A 22,396-nucleotide genomic window follows, 5' to 3' on the forward strand; every position below is an offset into this window, starting at 1 on the left:
GTTGGAATGAATATGTTCATCAAATCAGGATTTATTAACTCCTATGTTAGGTGAGACAGTGAGTTTTTGAAGCAATAAGTTGTCATTTGGTAATTGAATCATAGTTATCCTCAACGTAGATTTTTGGGCGAATAATAACACAGTGATCAGTAGCTATCGGATTTATTTTTGGTTTTGGAAGAATGGTCGCACATCTTGGCAAGAGAACTAGTTTGCAGAACCACATATTTAGTAGATAATTTCACGCAGAAGTCATTACCAGTGCAATTATTTAGTAGATAATATTAAACTGTGTTTGACCCGTTCAATTCATGTCCCATTAAGTTGTAGGATTTCTGACACCTTCTGATCCACTCAAAAACATTATAATAGAAAAGATGATTTTTTTTTATTAATTACATTTTTTTTGTAATTTATAAGTTATTTTAAAACTAAATAATTCAATTACTCATTTCTGAATATGCTTGCTGAATTAATCTATTTTGAATTACTGGATTACTTGAAATATATCACTTATTAGATTAAACTGTTTTTGTTTTTAATTTTTTAGTTTATGCAAAATAAAAAAAAATTAAAAAAAAAACATAGTTGCATATTTTATCGTTAAACTTTTATACTTTTCCTAATTTTATCATTCTATCTGCTGCCAAATTAAACTCTTGCGCTTTTGTAAATTTTGTCGATCAACTTTCTATTTCGGGAATTTTGAACTTTCAATTTAGTGAATTTTATAATTAAGTTTTCAGTTTTGTAAAACTTCACTATCTAAATTTCAAAAATTATATACATTTTATTTTCTGTCTTGAATGTGAATTTACGCCTTGATCTTCAACCGAAAAGATCGTAAAGAACTCGAAACCAAGATGATGGAAAAAGAGAGGATTGAAGAAATCGAGTTCCACTATTCTTGTAAAGACGTCAAAGTCTACGATTACCCCTTATTCAAAATCTGGACGTCATCCTATAAGAAAATGATAAAGATTATAGTATATTACATCACTTTTTCATGTATAGTAAATATATAAGAAGTTTCTCTCCCCAAATTACAATATTAGATAAAATACTAATCATGAGATTCTATCATTATTAAATTAATTAAATTAATTGTGCATATAATTGAGTACAATATTGCATACAATAATTACATATAATTTGATAATTATTATTTCCTTAATACTCCCAAGTAGTTGGTAGGTGAAGATCATGAACCCACAACTGTGTCGTAGCGTCAAAAAATCGTTCCTTGTCCAGGGCCTTCGTAACATAAGAAGGATGGATTATCCCAACTTTTAATTTTTCTCGCACAATGTAGCAGTTTATTTCAATGTGTTTTGTGCGTTCATGAAATACGAGTTTGCTGTTATATGTAATGTCGTTTGATTGTCACAGAAAAATTGAGTTGGCAAGTTACATGACAAGTATTTAACATTGCGCGGTATTCTGCTTCTGCTGATGATCTTGATACGTTTGTCTGTTTTTTTTTACTTCCTTAAGATAATAGAAGAACCCAGAAAAATGCAATACCTAGATACTGATATCCGAGTTGTCTGACAACCTCCCCTAACGATCATTGTCCTGGAGATCCTTTGATGTACTTTAGGACTTGAATTGCAGCGCGGCATCTAACCGTGAGGTATATTAACTGTCCCACGAGTTGTCTGTATTTGACTGGATCCTTTAATAACTCTCCATCGTCTGGTGTGAGTTTTAGGTATTGTTCTATTGGAAATTTGTTTGGAGGAGCACATGTGAGTCCTGTATCCTGCAAAATATAAAGCGCATATTTTTTTTTTAGAGATGTAAATACCAACTTTGGAACAAAAAAATTCAATCCCTAAAAAATATTTTAGGTCTCCAAGATCTTTAATGCGAAATTGTTGTAATAGACAACCTTTAACATACTGAATTTCTGTCAAATCATTTTCCGTCAAAAGAATATCATCCAGCAATAAATGATGAGTTATTCTGTCTTGTGAATAAGAGTAATGTCTTGGACGGTTGAAATCGTACAGATTTAATCACATGAGAAAATGTTGAAAATCATGTCCGAGATGTTTGTTTGAGACCATAAAGGGATTTGTTGAGTCGACATACAATGTTTCCTGTTGATGATGCTCGGGTGGCAAGTCCATGTAAATAATTTCATGCAATGTGCCATGTAAAAAGACATTTTGCACATCTAGCTACTGAGTAAACCAATTTCTGGTTGCTGCCATGGTGAGGAGACACCTCAGAGTTGTTAATTTTGTTGTTGATGAAAAAATTTCAGAATAATCAACACCTTCAATCTCTTCAATCTGAGTGTACCATTTGCGACAAGGCGTGCCTTATATCTATCGACGCTACCATCTAAGTTGTACTTTATTTTATATACCCATTTGCATCCAATGAGTTTCTGTCCAGCGGGTAATGGTGTCAAGGTCCACGTTTGATTTAGCTACAAGACAGAAAACTCTTCGTCCATTGCTTTTTGCCAATTTGGATCAAGGATAGCTTGAGCATAAGTGCGAGGTTCTTTGGTGGCTGTGATGTTAGCAAGATATGCACTATGTGTAGAAGAAAATCATGAGATATGACGAGATATCGCGAGATTTCGCGAGATATGATGAGATATCACGAGATATGACGAGATGTCGCAAGATATCGCGAGTTATGACGAGATCTCACGACATATTACGAGATATAGTGAGATGTCACGACATATTACGAAATATCACTAGATCTCACTAACAACGTAAATATAATTCAGTTTAATGTATTTCATGAGGATAAACATTCAATTGAAGTGAGAAGTCTTTAATATTGACATCAATATACTAAAATTAAAAGAAAGTATTGCATATTAAATGTCCTCAGATAAAAAGGTACAACTCCACATAATAGATTGGTTAGTGAATGATGTGAAAAATAAGAAATAGTTTGGAAGTTTTTATAAAATTTAAGAGTACCCTAGTGTTGCACAATTAAGGTTCCATCGAAGGTTAATAAAGGAATAATACTACATAGCTTCAGGTATCTTGATTTTCAAAAAGGTCATGTGTAGGTGAAAGTGAAGGTACGTCCCTCACACCGCGCATTAACAAAAGTATTATAGTAAATGAAGATGAATATTCCTTGTCTGATGTGATGCTTTAATGTAGCGTACGTAATCGCACGTACTCGTAATGAAGAAAGAGAGGTTTTGATGAACCCTAATTGTAGAGAAAAATAAATATAAAAGAAACTTTTATTCACTTGTATATTAGAGAGTAAAATACATGGGGTATATATAAGAAAAAGATTAAGACCTAGCTGAAACAAAAGGAAAGTTGGGCCAAACAAACAAAGCCCAATAATTTAAAATAGAAAATTAAATATATTAACACCCCTCAAGTTGGGGAGTAGATATTTGTCAGGCCCAACTTGGATTTGAGAGTAGAGAATTGTGTGGAAACAAGGGGCTTGATGAATATGTCAGCAACTTGCATTGCAGAAGTAATGGGTAGTAGTTTGAGGAGACCAGGTTAAGTTTTTCACGAACTAGGTGGCAATCAATTTCGATGTATTTGGTTCGTTCATGAAAAACTTGATTGGAAGCTATTTAAAGGGCAAATTTGTTGTCACAGTACAGGGTTGCAGGATGGGAGAGAGGAAGATGTAAATCCTGAAGGAGGTAAGACAACCATTGTAACTCACATGTGGTGGTGGCAAGGGCTCTATACTCGGCTTCAAAGGGAGCTGCGGGAGATAGTTGGCTGCTTTTTTGATTTCCATGATATTAGGGAGTCTCCTAAGTAGATGGAATATCCAGTGACAGATTTGCTTGTGGTAGGACATGTTGCCCAGTCAGAGTCACTAAAACCAAAAAGGTGAAGTGAACTAGTGTGAGAAAAATATAGTCCTTCACCTGGGGTGCCCTTGAGGTAACGCAAAAGACGTGAGACAACTTGTTGATGATGAGTTGTGGGTGCAGATATGAATTGGCTTAAATTGTGAACAGGGAAGACAATGTTTGGTCGCGTGTTGGAGTCTTCTGTATTGAGAAGTGGCATCAGCATCAAAAGATGAGCCTTGGTCGTGAGAGAGACGGGAGGTGTGAGTCATAGGAGTGGCCACAGATACAGAGTCAAGCATGCCAATTTCTTGAAGGAGATCAAGAGTATACTTGCGTTGACTTAAATGAAGACCAGTACTGTTGCGAGCAATTTCCAGTCCCAAAAAGTAAGTAAGATTACCTAAATTTTTTTATCTTGAAGTGATGGTGAAGGGATGCAATTGTATTGATTTTCTCCGTGTCATCATCAGTTAAGACCAAGTCATCAACATAAACAAGAATAACAGTGAGTTTATCATTATTATATTTAAGAAAAAGAGAGTGATCAGCAACAGAAATAGAGTAATTATTTGATAAAAGAAAAGTAGAAAGTTTGGCGTACCATTGTCGACCAGCTTGACGAAGGCCATACAAAGACCGTTGAAGCTTGCAAACATGCGGGGAGAAGGAAGAGAGAGGCCAGGTGGGGGGGTCATGCATACCTCTTCATGGAGATCACCATGGAGAAATACATTATTGACATCAAGTTGTTTTAAAATCCAATTGTTGGCAGTGGCAATAGCAAGCAGAAGGCGGAGGGTAGTGAGTTTAGCAACAGGTGCAAAAGTGTCTAAGAAATCAAGTCCTTCAAGTTGGGTAAACCCTTTGGCAACAACTCTAGCTTTGTGGCGCTCAACAGTGCCATCAGAATGGTATTTGATTTTATATACCCATTTACAACCAATAGTTTTCTTTCCTGGAGGGAGAGGGGTAAGTTGCCAAGTATTGTTAGCAGCAAGAGCTTGAAGCTCATCTTGCATGGCAGATTGCCAAGAAGAATGTTTGGAGGCTTCGTTATATGTCCGAGGTTCAGGATGAGAATTGATAGAGGAAATAACATTTCTAAAATTGAAAGATAAGGAATTGTAAGACAAGTAATTATGAATAGGATATCTACTACTTACAGTGTTGATTGCAGTGTGGAAATCTGCAAGATAGGCAGGTTGTCAGTGAGGACGAGCTGATCTTCTTGGAAATTGGGGTGAGATGCTTCCTGGAGATGCAGGCGGTGATAATTCTAATGGAGGTGCAATGTTGGATGCAGGAGCAGAGGCACTATTTGTTGGAAGATCATAGTATAATGAGGCTGGTGGAGGAACAGTATTGGGTGCAGGAGTAGAGGCACATGGCTCGACAGGAGGTGCAGTATCAGAAAAAAAAATCAAAAACAGAATTATATGCATTAGAAATAGTGAGAGATAAAGTGTTAGGGTCTTTAGGCAAGTCACTGTCCAATTATATGGAAAGTGGTTTTCATGAAAGATTACATGTCTTGATATCTCTATGCTATGAAACTTTAAATTTAATATAATATAACCTTTTGTATTTTGCGGGAAGCCAAGAAAAATACCTTTGATAGATCTATCATCTAATTTTTTTTCCTATGTGCAGTAATGGTACTAGCATAACAGAGACAACCAAACACTTTTAGAAAGGAAATGTCATATGATTTTCCAAACAACTTTTCATGAGGAGTGATGTTATTAAGTAATGTAGTAAGACTAACATTTATTAAGAAAACAACAAGATTTACAGCAAATTCCCAAAAAATAGGAGGAAGATTTGCTTGAAAAAGTAAAGCCCGGATTACATTTAGTATGTGTTGATGTTTACGTTCTACAATGCCATTTTGTTGTGGCGTTTCAACACAAGATTTTTTATGTATAATTCCCTTTGAAGCATAAAAATTTGACATAGCAAACTCAACACCATTGTCAGTACGAATCATTTTGATATTAGTTTTGAAATGATTTTGAACGAAAACAGTGAAGTTAATGATGTGCTGACGCACTTCAGATTTGTTATGCAGCAGAATAACCCAAGTATAACGCGAGTAATCATCAACAATAGTCAAGAAATAACGAAAAGTTTGCATAAAAATTATGGAACATGGTCCCCAAATATCAAAGTGTACAAGATCAAAAATAGCAGAGGTAACAATATTACTTAAAGTGAAAGGAAGTTTTCTCTGTTTTGCACGACTACAAGTGTCACATACATGATGAGTATCAACAGTAATAAAAGAGTATTGTTTGCTTAAGACATGTAATCTTTCATGTGAAGGGTGTCCTAGTTTATAATGCCATAGTGTTTTGTCTGTGATATTACAATTAATAAAAGGAGCAAAACAATGCGGTTTAGAATGACTAGAAGCAAGCAAGGTAGTGACAAGGTACAAGCCAGCAGTGACTTTAACTGTACCAATCCTCTCTTGAGTGAGATTGTCTTGTATAATGCAGTGGACTGAAGTGAAAGTTAAAGTGCATTTAAGTTGGTGTGTGAGTTTAGAAATAGATATTAAGTTTAATTGAAAATGAGACACGTATAACACATCAGACAAATAAAACTTATCAGAAAAACGTACTAAACGAGAATATGTGGCATAAACAGTTTGGCCATTTGGAAGACTAATTAAGACAAGTTTAATTTTAGTATAAGTAGTAAAAACGTTCAAATTGTGACAAACATGATCAGTGGCACCAGAATCAATAATCCAAGATTCTTTTATAGAAGATAGTGAAGAGAGAAACTTACCTGTTGAATAATGCTCAATATTGGGGATTTCATCCGTAGAGATGGTGCCGACTTGATTAATTTGAGTGTGAGGGGCAGGATCCTCAAGGTTTTGCTGACGCAAAATGTTGGTAAGGAATTGACACGGCTGTGATGTAAGTTGAATCCCCTTTACATCCTGTTCTTTAGGAAAAAGCTCAGAAAAAGTGTCAGTAGTAATCATATTATTGGCTTGGGATGTCCAATTGGTGAATTTGTAGCCAGAAGGGAACCCATGCTTTTTATAACAGGTGTCAACAGTGTGGTCAAGACGATTACAAAAAGTGCAGACTTTTCTAGTAAATGAAAACTTTGAGGTTTTAACATTACCAGAAGGAAAACCCACTTTGCGAAAACAAAGTGACTACTATTAAGACTATGAAGACTGGGGTTTTTATTAAACATTGCCTAAAAGATTTTTAAAACCAATCAAGATTTTAAGAAAGAACAGAAAAAAAAAAAAAACCGACTCTGATACCATGTTAAGAAGTGGACTTTAAGCCTAACTCAACCCCATAAAACCGGCTCAATGAGATGAGGTTTACACCCACTTATATACTATGAAAGATTCTAATCTCTAGTCGATGTGAGATCTCCAACACACCCCTCACGCCGAGGCTACCAACTTGTGCTTGAAGATATATGTTATGGGTGGTCCGATAACGGCCCAATAACGAGTGGCCTGATAAACCCAACAAATACTCGCTAGGATAGGGTCGAAATGACTCTAATACCATATTATAGTAAATGAAGATGAATATTTCTTGTCTGATGTAATGCTTTAGTGTAGCGTACGTAATCGCACGTAATCGTAATGAAGAAAGAGAGGTTTTGATGAACCCTAATTGTAGAGAAAAATAAATATAAAAAAAACTTTTATTCACTTGTATATTAGAGAGTAAAATACATGGTGTATATATAAGAAAAAGATTAAGACCTAGCTGAAACAAAAGAAAAGTTGGATCAAACAAACAAAGCCCAATAATTTAAAATAGAAAATTAAATATATTAACAAAAAGTAGTCCAATTTGGTTAAAATTGTGGTTCCTTTCCAGTAGATTTCTTGTAATGATAATTGTGGATTCTGGAGTTCGACAACCTGCATGCTTAGTGGGCTTACCCCAACATGCCTAGCTTTGAAATTAACACACTCCAGTCCCAGCCCAAACATTGGGCATAGACCACTTTACAGGTAAGCCTAGACTTGACCTGAAGGCACAATCTATCACTATTACATATCTACACAACTTTGTAAGAGTATTTATGATCTGTCCTCTTCATTTTTTTTTCTTAGCATTTGTCCCTCGTGTTAGTTTTCTCTCAAAATATATTATTTTTGTAAGATTAAGTGATGAAGATTTCAAAATCAACTAGAAATTTAGTCAAATTAAATTACAAATTTATCCTAGGGAGGTTTGTTGGGTTTATCATACTGTCTATTTTCGAACTATCTATAAATATCTAGTATTGCACTTGATATGTTCAATCTTCAATATAAAGAAATGTATTTAAGATCATCAACTAAAAAATTATCAAATTATAGTATATAAATAGATACGAATCTCTTACAAATCAATTTTGTAGAATTATGTTAAGCCTAAATCCACTTTCTAAAGCATAATAAAAATGTGAGTATTAGGATTAGCGAAGAAAATACTCTTGTTTTAAAAAAATATTTACTTTGAAATGCATTAGTTCTTTTGCCTTGCTTTTTTCCCCTTTGAGAAGTCTTCGACTGCAATTTGCACCAAATTGCTTCAAATTTTCCCTGGTATAAAATGTGCAATTTGTATGGTTTTATGCCTGAATTATTCAAAACCATGGGTCCAAACCTGAACCTTAGCAAGTGGCCATAGGAAATTTGGGGACAGCTTGACAGTCCATGAATAGCATTCATTACGTGCTATCTATTACAGCCATTTGTCAATAATGTGTTTTTGTTTCCTGCTTGTGTATGTTATACTACCGTACCAATAGCCATTGTACTTTGTTACACCATATCATATGAATGTAGCCCATTTTGTTCACAAAAACAGTTCTTCAAACTCATTGTTGGCTGATTTTCTACCCATTAAGGGAGAGCAAGTGCCAACACATGCATATACAATATCAAATTTAGACATGTCAATTGAGTCCAGTCAACAGGGGTTGGCCCTAATCCATGTGGATCAGGGCCAAAACAGCCCATAGGATCAAAATGGCCACAAGCCCTTTGGACAAGAGCCAACACGTGGACCACTAAATAATATTCTTTAAAAATAAGAGTTCCAAAAAATATTTACTTAAAAATTGAGAAATCCAAATGAAAATCACTACTCATGCTCCAAGCATAAGTAGTGGCTCTCCCAAATTTTGACTGGATTTTGTCCAATTTCTAGTGTACATTCAAAGTTGAAATGTCTCAATGACACAGTTTTACAGTCAACAATTGAAAATTAATATTATGATGTCTACTATTTCCCTTGTTGTAGCCTCTCTAGTGGACTAAACCCCCTTTAACCCTGAACCTAACACACTTTATATGAAGGTTGGGCCTTTTTTCAACTCACTTATAGGGTGGATCAGTAAAAAGGAGGTTATTTTAAGGGTGGGTTGGAGTTGATTGGTGGGTCATGAGTCAAATTGACAAGTCTGATCAAATTAAAATAGAAAAAATAACAAAATATATTCAATAGTATAACTTAAAAATAGGTGTATGCAGTTGTAAATTTGTATGAATAAAGCTAAAAGGATAGAATCTTAAGGGTTAGAACAAAATATAAAATTACCACAGCCAGAGAAGTTCAGCAATTGCCCATTATTGTCCAGCATGTAATAAACCTGTAGAAATGAAGAAAGTTTTCATAAAGAAAAAGCAAATCATTTTTTAACATTCTATAACTAACATCACAGAACAATTTTGTTGGTGAATAGATGACCTCAAAGCTAAATAAGTACTTGAGAGAGAAACGCCCCAGGAATAGAATTATATAATGAGAGAAAATTGGCATTATACCTGAAAACTTTCTTAGGAAACTGAATAATCTATCTCCTTTTAAATTACTTTTTTTCTTCTTTTTTTTGCTGATTAAAAACAAAACTTCTTGTCTTTTTATACCTCTTTTTATGTTTAACCTATATACATAGCTTATGTTATTGTGGATTATTACCAATTATTGTTAACTTAAAAATAATATCTCTGAAGTAGACTGTGTATAGGACTAACTAATGCATAAGATAGTTAAAATCGGACTGTAAGAGTTAATTTTAATTCAAGTATTCCAACATGCAAGTAACACAATCGGTCAAAACAATAGTTGCAAATTGAAATTACCTTATTATCTATGCCACGAAACGAGGTAGTGTAAGGATTGGCATCATCAGCCTCATTAGTATGATTATAGACCACATCCAAAATAACCTGTGTATGGATAATATTTAGGGAAAGAGTCAAGAGGTATATATAAGACTTAGGATAATATAAAATAAGACAAAACCAGGAAATAAAAATATCAAGCAGAGTTCTACTGAAAGTTGTGATACTGTAATATTAACATTACTACCTCTATACCAGAAGAATGTAAGCCTTTAACCATTTCTTTGAACTCTCGAGAAGCATTAACTGATCCTCCACCAGCACTAGCATAGCGACCCATAGGAGAAAAGAAATTTATTGTAGAATAACCCCATGTATTAATCTTGGAAAGCAAAAATACAACCATTAGAGTCATATATGATATAATAACAGCCACTTAGTAAAGAAATATACATATCCCAAACATAGTTGGTCTTTAAAGATTTGCACATTAACTCTGAATATCAAAATAAATTTGTGCTTCCAATATATATTCAGTTATCATGCACTGAGTTTCTTCAGAGATCATGTATAAAAACAGCAGGACAGAAGCCCCTTACTTTTATTTATTTATTGAGAATACACAGTACATAAGGAAGAGCTTCAAATATTAACTTTGATTATATAAGAAAATGATAAAAAATGGTAAGAAGAAAAGATGTTTCTTATTCTCTTATGTGTATATTACATTAGTCATGTATAGGAAATATATAGGGAGTTTCTCTCTCCCAAATTACAATTTAATTAGGTAGGATACTAATCATGAGATTCTATAATTATTAAATTAATTGCATATAATTGGGTAAAATATCGTCAAATATTGCATACAATAATTGCATACAATAATTGAGATAGACTGCCACATTGCGAGCTGATACTGTGTCGGTACATATGAAGGACTGATTATCCCAGCTTGTAATTTTTCTCGCACAATGTGGCAGTCTATCTCAATGTGTTTTGTGCGTTCATGAAATACTGGGTTTGCTGCTATATGTAATGCCGCTTGATTGTCACAGAAAAGTTGAGCTGGCAAGTTACATGGCACCTTTAAATCCTGCAACAGATATCGCAACCAAACTATCTCCAAACAAGTATTGGCCATTGCGCGGTATTCTGCTTCCGCTGATGATCTTGATACGTTTGTCTGTTTTTTTGACTTCCATGAGAAAAATGCAATATCCAGATACTGATCTCCGAGTTGTCTGACAACCTCCCCAGTCTGAGTCGCAATAAGCTGTCAATGTCAGATTGTTTTCGGATGGCAATAACAATCCTTGTCCTGGTGATCCTTTGATGTACTTTAGGACTCGAATTGCGGCATCCCAATGAGGTTTCCGTGGATCCTGTATATATTGACTTAGGGTCCGAACCGAAAATGCTATGTCAGGCCGAGTAACCGTGAGGTATATCAGTCGTCCCACGAGTCGCCTGTATTTGACTGGATCCTTTAATAACTCTCCATCGTCTGGTGTGAGTTTTTGGTATTGTTCCATTGGAAATTTGTCTGGACGAGCACCTGTGAGTCCCGTATCCTGCAAAATATCAAGCGCATATTTTCTTTGGGACATATAAATACCAACTTTGAAACGAGAAAATTCAATCCCTAGAAAATATTTTAGGTCTCCAAGATCTTTAATGCGAAATTGTTGTAATAAACCATCTTTAACACGCTGAATTTCTGTCAAATCATTTCCTGTCAGAAGAATATCATCCACATAAATCAAAAGGGCAGTAAATGATGAGTTATTCTGTCTTGTGAATAGAGAGTAATCTGTCTTGGACTGTTGAAATCCTACAGATTTAATCACATGAGAAAATGTTGAAAACCATGTTCGAGATGCTTGTTTGAGACCATAAAGGGATTTGTTGAGTCGACATACAATGTTCTCCCCTGTCGATGATGTCCGGGTGGCAAGTCCATGTAAATAATTTCATGCAATGTGCCATGTAAGAAGGCATTTTGCACATCTAGCTGGTGAGTAAACCAATTTCTGGCTGCTGCAATGGTGAGGAGACACCTCAAAGTTGTTAATTTTGCTGTTGGTGAAAAAGTTTCAGAATAGTCGACACCTTCAATCTGAGTGTACCCCTTTGCGACAAGGCGCGCCTTATATCTGTCAACGCTACCATCTGAGTTGTACTTTATTTTATAGACCCATTTGCATCCGATGGGTTTTTGTCCAGCGGGTAACGATGTCAAGGTCCACGTTTGATTTAGCTGCAAGGCGGAAAGCTCTTCGTCCATTGCTTTTTGCCAATTTGGATCAAGGATAGCTTAAGCATAAGTGTGAGGTTCTTTGGTGGCTGTGATGTTAGCAAGATATGCACTATGTGTAGAAGAAAATCGTGAATTAGAAAGAAAATGATGCATAGGATACCTGGTTCCATTCGGTCGGTCTTGGGCAGTGGTCGAATGATTGGCTTGGGATCCCGTTATGTAGTCTTGAAGCCAGGAAGGTTGGGTTGATGTGCGACTGGATCGTCGAACAGGAAGATCGGTTGGAGAAGGTTTGGTAATGGGTGCTAAACTTCTTGGCATGGGAGAAGAAGGTTGGTCTACTGGAGGTTCAGGTGTATTATGACGAGTAAGAGAAGAAGGTTGGTTTGATGGAGGTTCAGGTGCATTGTGACGAGTAGGAGAAGAGGGTTGGTTTGATGGAGGTTCAGGTGCATTGTGATGAGTAAGAGAAGAAGGTTGATCGAGTGAATGTTGGACAGGAGTGGGTAAGTCAATGTCAATAGTGGGCAAAATACCTTGTAATGGAGGTGAGGATTGTGTCTGTGACGGTTGGCAGAATGGGAAAACACTTTCATGGAAGATGACATCCCGACTTGTAAAAAAAGTGTCTGCATCTATATCAAATAATTTATATGTTTTTTGACTGTGAGGATAACCAATGAAGATGCATTGTCGGGCACGCGGATCAAATTTTTGCTTAGGTGAAACAACAGTTGCGTAGCAAAGGCAACCAAAAGTTTTTAGGTGAGAAAGTGAAGGTGGTTGATTATATAGTAGCTCAAAAGGTGATTTATTTTTTAGTAAAGCGATTAATGATATATGTGGCGGTTAAAACGCATTCTCCCCAAAATTCTAATGGTAAATTGGACTGAAATAGGAGGGCTCGTGCTGTGTTTAAAACATGTCTATGTTTGCGTTCTACTACCCCATTTTGTCGAGGAGTGTAAACGCAAGTGCGTTGACATTCAATACCTTTTTTGAGAAAAAAAATCATACATTGAAATAAATTCCAATCCGTTGTCAACACGGATGGTTTTAATAGATGCCTGAAATTGATTTTGTGCAAATGTAATGAATGACTCTAAGAGATGTTGGGTTTCAGATTTGTGATTCATAAGAAATAGCCAAGTACATCTAGTATAGTCATCGACTATAGTGAGAAAAAAACGTTTTCCAAAATGAGTTGGGGTTTTATGAGGACCCCAAATGTCACAATGCAATAGATTAAATGGAGAATGAGATTTTATTGTGCTTAAAGGAAAGGGTAGCCTTGTCTGTTTAGCTTTGGGACAAATACTACAATGATTATGAATGGGAATGAGATTTTTACTGATAGAGATAGGTAGTAGGGAAGATACAAGTTGTAGACACGCTGGAGAAGAATGTCCAAGGCGCTTATGCCATAAATTAGGATCGGTCGATATTTGAGATGTGTGGGCTTGGTTTGGAAGAGGGGACATGTAGTATAAGCCTGTGTGTTGTTTACCCGAGCCAATCATCCTCCCCGTAGCCAAGTCCTCTAAAACGCAACAGAGTAAAAACGACACAACAATTTAGTGAATTGGTTATCTTACTAATGGACATGAGATTTAAATTAAAAAAAGGAACACAAAGAACATCTTTGAGAGTGATTTTGTCATTGAATTTAATTGTGCCTGTAGATGAGATGGGCGCAGTTGAGCCTGTGGGCAGATTAACATTTCAAATAAATGATGATGAAGTGTGTGTGAAAAATTGTGAATCAGATGCAATGTGATGGGTTGCTTCGCTATCCAAAATCCATGGTTTCGTAAAAGCAGAATTAGAAGAGGAGTTATGGGCAAGCAGACCTGCAGAGCTCACAAACGTGTCACTTTTACCGTTATTGTTGAGCGAGTAAATAATCTTTGCCAATTGCTGAATTTGTTCGGCACTGAAGTGTTGTACGAGGTTTCTATCGGACTCGTTACTGGTGCCTTCTTTGCCAGACATGATTTTTTATTTAGGGGATAAAAATGGAGAGGCTGTCAGGGCACCAAGATCGGTGCTCTGATACCATATAAGAAAATGATAAAAAATTGGTAAGAAGAAAAGATTTATTATTCTGTTATGTGTATATTACATCAGTCATGTATAGGGAATTTCTCTCTCCCAAATTACAAATCTAATTAGATAGGATACTAATAATGAGATTCTATAATTATTAAATTAATTGCATATAATTAGGTACAATATCGTCAAATATTGCATACAATAATTGCATATAAATTAACTTTGAGTAAAAAAAAAAACAAAACAAAATACTTTTATCGATTACCATGTGATCTCTGGGATTTGGACGCCTCTGGAATTCCAACTCATGAAACTCAAAGACAGGCAGCAATTCTACTGCATTGATACCAAGCTCTAGAAGGTGTGGAATCTACCAGACAAGCAATAAAATAAGTTTAAATAAAGAAAGAGAATAAATTTACTGTGAATAAAGAGTTGTTGTGCCATGTATTCTTATGACATATCAAAGAAATATTCGATAAGCCCAATATAGCTTAGTCCTCCTTGGAAAGTCTATCCTATCCTTTGGATTTGAGTTGAGTTATATATCCCTGACAAAGTAAGATTAAAAGGATTGGAACTTTCTTACATCAATCTAGAGATGGGAGAAGGAGGTACCTTCTATTACCTTTAGCAAAAAGTTAATGTTATTTCATCGAGGGTTTAAATGTACTACAGAACTTCAACATTACATTACGAAAGTAATGTAATCCCAATATTCAAATCCCCACTTTAGTCAGTAAAACATTTTTTTCCCAGTTGTTTATACTTTAACACTGAATTTCTGTTGGAGGCAAAGCAAAACTTGTTTTGCTCCAATTCATGACACAAGGATTTCATTAGGTTCAAAAACTGCTACTCTTTGATACATTTTGGACAAACACTTCGGAAGGAAATACAACTTTAAAAAATTTATACTCATGCATAAAAGTGATGCTTCTTCATATTATTCTTAATTATAACACAAATATTACCTTTTCAATCACACCAAGATAGCTACCACGGATGTTGCTATCCAAACCACTAGATTCATCAATTGTAAATGCACGGACATTCATCTCATATATAACAAGATCTTTCTGCATTAGCAGCAACAAAAATAATGAAAATGGAAGTAAACATTAGACTTCATTCAACCAGAAATATATTCTCACTCAAATGAAGAGTTGTACATCAGGTCTAATAGCACGCAAAACAAAGGTAGAATGCGAGCTGCAGACATAGTTATGCATAAATCAGCTTGTACAAAGCCTTGATCTAGCAAAATTTTTGTAATAAATATCACTTACAAACAATGACAGGCATTTGTGCAGGGAAAATACCTCGGAAATATTTGGAAGCTTGTAATTTTCTCCCCAATCGAAAGGCAAGCTGTCAAAATCATATGTGCCAAGAAACTTAGACAACTTTGTGCTAATATCCCCAAAATATCTTCGACCTTCAACTAGTTTTGCATAAGGATCAACAAGCACAATGCTGCTGTCAAATCGATGCCCCTTACTCCAGTCTTGAGGTCCATCTATGCGATATCCGTATAGAACATTGCTTCGAGGAAGATCCTGCCATTAAAAGTTGAAAATATACTTGAATGCTTATTTTAGTCAACTTCTGATTGAACTAGGTCACATCAGAAGAAAATAAAGAAACTAGATGGAGTTATAGAAAAGTTTATTATTCTCCAGTACAAGTGTGCAACTCTTATGTAATATAGCTAGATACATATGCATTATTCTCATACAGTAGTACTCAGGGCTAACCAACTCTTTTAAGAGTCCAATCCTTTCCAAATGACAAGACAAAGCTCTCTCAACTTCTCTGATTATTTAAAGGCAACATGCCTTATATCTTCTAATATCTTATAGCCCAACCAAATCTCTCATTAGCAATTAATAGCAAATATCTAACACTAATAGACCTAATAATTTATGGGAGTTTCTGGGAAAAAAATTATTTACCACCTAAAAACGTTTATTATTCTCCAGTACAAGAGTGCAACTCTCATGTAATATAGCTAGATACAACTGTATTATTCTCTTACAGTAGTACTCAGGGCTAACCTCTCCCAATTCTTTTAAGACTCCAATCCTTTCCAAATGACAAGATAAATCTCTCTAAACTTCTCTGATATTTAAAAGCAACATGTATCTTATAGCCCAACCAAATCTCTCATTAGCAATTAATAGCAAATATCTAACACTAACAAACCTAATAATTTCTGGGAGTTTCTGGGAACAAAATTATGTGTCACCTAGAAACGCGTACCAACTCTGCAATTGGAGCAATTGAACTTAGACAATTCAAGAAATAAAAATGTAAAGCCAATGGGTTTGTATCTTAGTTGGTTCTTAGCTTTGGAAAAGATGATGCCATTATCTAAACTTTGTACTAGGTTAAATAAGAAAAGTTTGATGTAGATTTATTTATTTATGCCAGAGAACTACATTATTTAACCCTTATGAGTACATGAAAAAAATTCAAAAACTGATCTACCATGAATCAGTTTGATGTTATTATAGCAAGGTTAATTTACAATAAAAAAATCAAAAACTCAATAATCACCACACAAGTTCAAGATCAACCAAGTTAAGTGACACAAAAAAAAAATCAATAAATCAAGTTTTCTATGAGCGTGTTGACATGTCTTTTAATAGGAACAAAATCTTTATTAGACATGACAGTGGAAAATTATAACAAGGGGGCAGTGAAGAGATCCTTAACAATGAAAGACATTGTTGACAGATGTTTTCCTCTTTCAACAGGTTATTTCCTCCTTAAACAAATTTATTCTACAGATACGTATTTCAATATAAAAATTACGAGGGAGTAAGTAAAAAACTTATAAGAATTTTTTAATAGATGTTTTCATCTATACAGTCATCAAGGTATAACAGCCACGAATTTAATACATACAGTCCAATTACGTTTAAAACTTCAAACAATCTACATAACCACTTGACACTAAAGTAAATCATGTGGGAATCCGAGGTGATTATCTAAACAAACATGCTCCATACAATTCCCACCTCACTAACAATATATTTTAGAAAAAGGCAGGTAGTAGAACAATAAAGTTGATTTTTTTCTGCTAACCGCAACATTTCTGACAAAAATTAACAATGTAAGGTATTGCAAAGAAATATACTAATTTTATGATCAAATATGCAGCAGTATTATTTATTTAAACAATTTGGAAAGCTACTCACTAATTGTGCAGGAGTTGTATTTTTGAAGTTGTTAGAATTAAAGGTGAGAAAAAATTCAAATTACAAAATCCAATCCATAATTATTCAAAATCATATTGGTTTTGATCCATTTAAATGGATTTATCTCAAATCCAAATCCATATTTTTGGATTTTAAATCCAATCCATTTAATTGGATATGGATTAGATATAGATTGGATACATTTTTTAATTATCCAAATTGCATTATGGGTTGGATTTTGACTTGGCCCGATCCAGGTTGAGCCAAGACAATTCAGTCCCAGGTTGAGCAAAGTCGACCCAAGTCCACGTCGAGCTGAGTCGTCCGAGTCCAAGTCGAATTGAGTTGGTACGAACAAAAGTCGAGCCAAGTCATTTTGGGCCAAAGTCAAGCCGAGTCAACCCTCGGCCAAATCGACCCGAGTCGACCGGGGTCGATATTAAGCCGAGTTGGCCCATGCCAAGCATAATCTTTCAGGTCCGATATTGAGTCAAGCGGGCTCGGGCCGATATCTAGATGACCAGGCCAGGGCTAACGTCGAGTCGAGCGGGTCCAGGCAGATGTCGAGCCGAATGGGCCCGAATCCATATTGAGCCGAGTAGTCTAAGGCCCATGTCGAGCCGAGCAGGCCTAGGAAAAAGTCAAGCCAAGCAAAGCCGGGACGATGTCGAGTCGCCTGGGTCGAAATCGAGCAGAGCGAGCCCGGGCCGATGTCGAGTCGAGCCGAGCAAGCCTGGGCTGATATCGAGGCGTACGGGCATAGGCCGATATCGAGTCGTTCGGGCCCGGGTCGATTTCGAGCCGAGCGGGCCCGGACTGATGTCAAGCCAACCGGTCCAAGCCGATGTCGAGTCGAGCGAGTTCGGGCCGATGTCGAACCAAGCGGGCTCGGGCCGATGTCGAGCCAAGCGTGCCCGGGCCGATGTCGAGCAGAGCGAGCCCGTCCCGATGTCGAGTCATTCGGGGTTGGACCGATGTAGAGTTGTTCGGGCCCGGACCGATGTTGAGTTGTCCGGGCCCAAGCCGATGTCAAGTCGTCCGAGCCCGGACCGATGTCGAGTCGTCTGAGCCCAGGCCAATGTCGAGTCGTCCAAGCCCAAGCTGATGTCGAGCCGTCTGGGTCTGGACCGATGTAGAGCCGAGTTGATCTGCATCCATATCAAAATAAATTTAATGTAATTGAGAAAGTAGATTTCATATAATTAACAAAGTGGATTTAATCTAGATTCAATCCACTTTAAATGAATTTTTAAAAAATCCAAATATATTTGATCTAGTTAAAGTGAATATGGATTTTAAATCCAATCCATTTATTTGGATTTGGATTGAATCTATATTCATATACACCCCTAGTTAGAATCTATAACAACAATTTCAATAGAAGACCAAGGCAAGGCAAAAGTCCAGGTAGTCTATATAATATAACTCAATACATATGTGCCAAATGTCCCCAGTTTTGTTCAAATCAGGATCCAAAACCATTTCTATCATGCCACCATTCATGGTGTCTATACTTCCCCTACAACAAAATAAGTGTACAAAACAAAAGGAAGCCAATAAATTTTGTGGCTATATTAATCGTTTTTTTAAAAATTAGAGTCAAAGCATAAAGTTTAATGGCTGGATAACTCAGGCAATATTGCAAATATATCTTACCAATACAAAGAACATTTATGTTACAATCACTTTGCACTTCATCCGATCCCCACCCCCAAAAAAAAACATATAATCATGACCAGAAGAGAAATCCAAATAATGGAAGCGATAATGCATGCAAGAGATATGTTGGTCTTCAAAATTGATCAAAAGGTATGAAGTATGAACTACAAAGTATGAAAAAAATATTAGAAAGATTTAGCAGTCTGCATCCTCTTCCAAATTTAATCAGGTCAGGACCTTAATGAAAAAGAAAATCCTCAAAAATTGGACTTATACAAGATGGAGCTAAATCTTTAATTGACCGAGAGCAAGAAAGCTTTAACTGTAGACCATTTTGTCAATAAAGACTACCTAAAAGACTAAGTTAATAAATTAGGGTCAATGAATGGTTATTGTAGATATACAACCTTAACACCCATAAACCAAAGCTACAATAAAAACACCGATAGCATGTAGTATGAACAATATCCAAAGTTTTAGTATTTATTTAAGTTGCTTCAGTGTTATGAGGTCCTCACAAAAGAAACCCAATCAATATAACCATGTGAAACTGTTTGTGACACACATCAAAATCTTGAGCCTAAATGCTTTAAGCTTTCAAAATTGATCTCAAAATGAATGAGAAATTGAATCTTTATTGATAAAGCTCTAGCTCCATGTATTACAGTTTTGAGGAAGTATACAAAACATGAAAAATAGTCAATGCTAGAAACTAAATAATCATGACAAGAATGCCTACACGTAGCTAAAATCAAATTAAACAAAAATACATCTTTCAAATATATACTCAACTCTGTCAAATATTTTAAAGTTTGTACCAATTTCATCTTACATAAAGAATATCTAAATTTACCTCTCAGGAAGGACTAAACAAAGTGTGACAGCAGTTGCATGTTGAAAATATAGAAAAATTGATGCCACTGTCAACTTCTGATACACCCAATGGAAATGCCTGGCCTGGGAAAATTTTCCATGATGGTCTGCTCTCCATCACTTTGGAGGATTCTTCCTGTAAGTAGATATGCAAGGTGGGACTTATCATAGTTGAAGTGCTCTATTTGATACTCAGGAAAAACTTTTTGGTATGCGATATATAATCTTTCAAGTTGTGCTATTTAGACAGGCTACTAAACCTATGAAAATACAATATTGCTTTAATTACATCAATTTCATCCCACCTTATTTGCTTCTACAATTAAAATTTGAACTTATTCAATGTCAACAAAATTTAAAAAAGACTTCCTATCCGTGAACCTTGCTCTCTTTTATATCACATGGACAGACTATATACATAAATTTTGTTTGGGTAAACTTTTTCATAGTCATTATTCATTGGAGAAAAAAATAATAAGGAAACATAAAATAGCTTACGTATAATTTTAAAATCAACTTTTAGAGAAGCTAATATAACAGAACTTCTATAAATTACGTATCAGATCCAATTTTAGCTTTGGGAGAAAATCGTTTTATTTATCCCTAGAAAGCTTACAAAGAAATCTATCTAAACAAACCCATACATTAAATACCAAGTTGCATTCCCAATTCCAGTTGTGTTACAATCACGCTCTCTGACATTTATTGTACGAAATAAAAGTTTGGTTTAATTACCTTTTTCGTCCCTATATTTATAGTCTATAGTCAATTTGTTACCGTGGTTTTTAAAAAATTCAATTTGGTCCCTATGTTTTATAAAATGTATTCAAAATGGTCTTTTCTGTTAAATATCACCAAACGGCGTTAAACACGTATAAGTTATGTGGATAGTGCTTACATTACTTTAATGAATACTGAATTAGGATTTAGGTTATTCAAATTGGGGATTTCGAATTTCTGATTTAGGGTTTCTAATACGAGGATTGCTCCCCTAGTTAGATTCTGTGGTGTGCTTCCCTGCTTCGATTCCATTCGGAGATGTGCTCCCCCTCATTCGATTCTGTGGCGGACCACAAATGACAAACAAATTACAAACCAAACGTTGGACCACACATCACAAAATTATGTCAGAGACCAAATGTTGGACCACACATAAAAAAATGTTGCACATGGTGGACCCTACATCATAAACAACCTGCATATGTTCTCTAAAAGTAATAAAAAACATAACAGAACCACTCTGAAACTAAGTCAAAAAATTACTAACCTTATAAAGGAGCAACCACAAAACGACACCACGGTCTGTATCGCAATCGCTGCCCGTTCACCACCTCTGGACCGCACCACATAATCGTTCCTCCAAATCGACCATGGGAACGCAGCTCACCATCGTAACTCACGATCGCACCACAGAATCGAATGAGGGGAGCACACCTCCGAATGGAATCGAAGTAGGGAAGCGCACCACATAATCCAACCAGGGGAGCAATCCTCGTATCAGAAATTCGAAATCCCCAATTTGAATAACCTAAACCCTAATTCAGTATTCACAAAAGTAATGTAAGCATAATCGACGTAACTTACACGTGTCTGCCACATAAGCACCACTTAACGTCGTTTGATGATATTTAACGGAAATGACCTTTTTAAATACATTTTAAAAAACTTAGGAACCAAATTGATTTTTTTAAAAACCACTGTACCAAATTGACTATTGACTATAAATATAGGGACGAAAAAGGTAATTAAACCTAAAAGTTTTCATCGCATATTAATGACTTAAATATCGGAAGAACCCCTTCTTGAGCACGACGGCGATAAGCATCAGGTGTTCTAAGCTTGGGACGATCGATTATCTAACCTATGCCAAAATTTTCAATCAAAATTTACAATAACTATAAGAAACCAGTCCAAGAAACTTCAAGAATGCATTATAACGTACCTCACTAAGAACTCCACGTTCATTGTTCGTTATGCTTCCCGATGCTTGCTTCATAAGCCTCACCGGTCTAACAATAAAACCAAATGACAATTCTTGAAAACACTTGCTAGTTAGTGGATGCAAAATTGAAAGCGGAGTACCTCACGTCACGGACGGACGAATTTTCGGTAAACGAACAGCGGCCGGCGTTGTTTCCGGCAGAAAACACCGAAGCGAAAAGTGTGGATTGAGATGCGACTTTTGAACCGAAAAGTAATGGCTGGAGGAGCATTATGAGAATTGAGATTGTGATATTATGATGACGATGAGAACTGAGAAGTTGGTCATGCTATATAAAATGCAATATTTTTTATACATAAAATATTTACTCTAAAAGAAAGTAAAAGATTAAAACTAATAATATGTAGCATAGATAGGGATACGACACTGACACACGAGTGTCGACACGATACGTGTGTCCGACACGGATACGCCCAAATTTAAGAGATGT

The 22,396-nt window shown here is 35.7% G+C and overlaps 1 pseudogene; it reads right to left on the bottom strand.

Annotated features, from left to right (window-relative positions):
- Positions 1 to 1,113: 1,113 nt before the first annotated feature.
- Positions 1,114 to 22,191, bottom strand: LOC137822807 (isoamylase 3, chloroplastic-like; annotated as a pseudogene).
- Between the last annotated feature and the right edge of the window lie 205 nt (positions 22,192 to 22,396).

Source organism: Phaseolus vulgaris, chromosome 9 (genome assembly GCF_000499845.2).
Source record: "Phaseolus vulgaris cultivar G19833 chromosome 9, P. vulgaris v2.0, whole genome shotgun sequence".
NCBI classification, from domain to species: domain Eukaryota; kingdom Viridiplantae; phylum Streptophyta; class Magnoliopsida; order Fabales; family Fabaceae; genus Phaseolus; species Phaseolus vulgaris.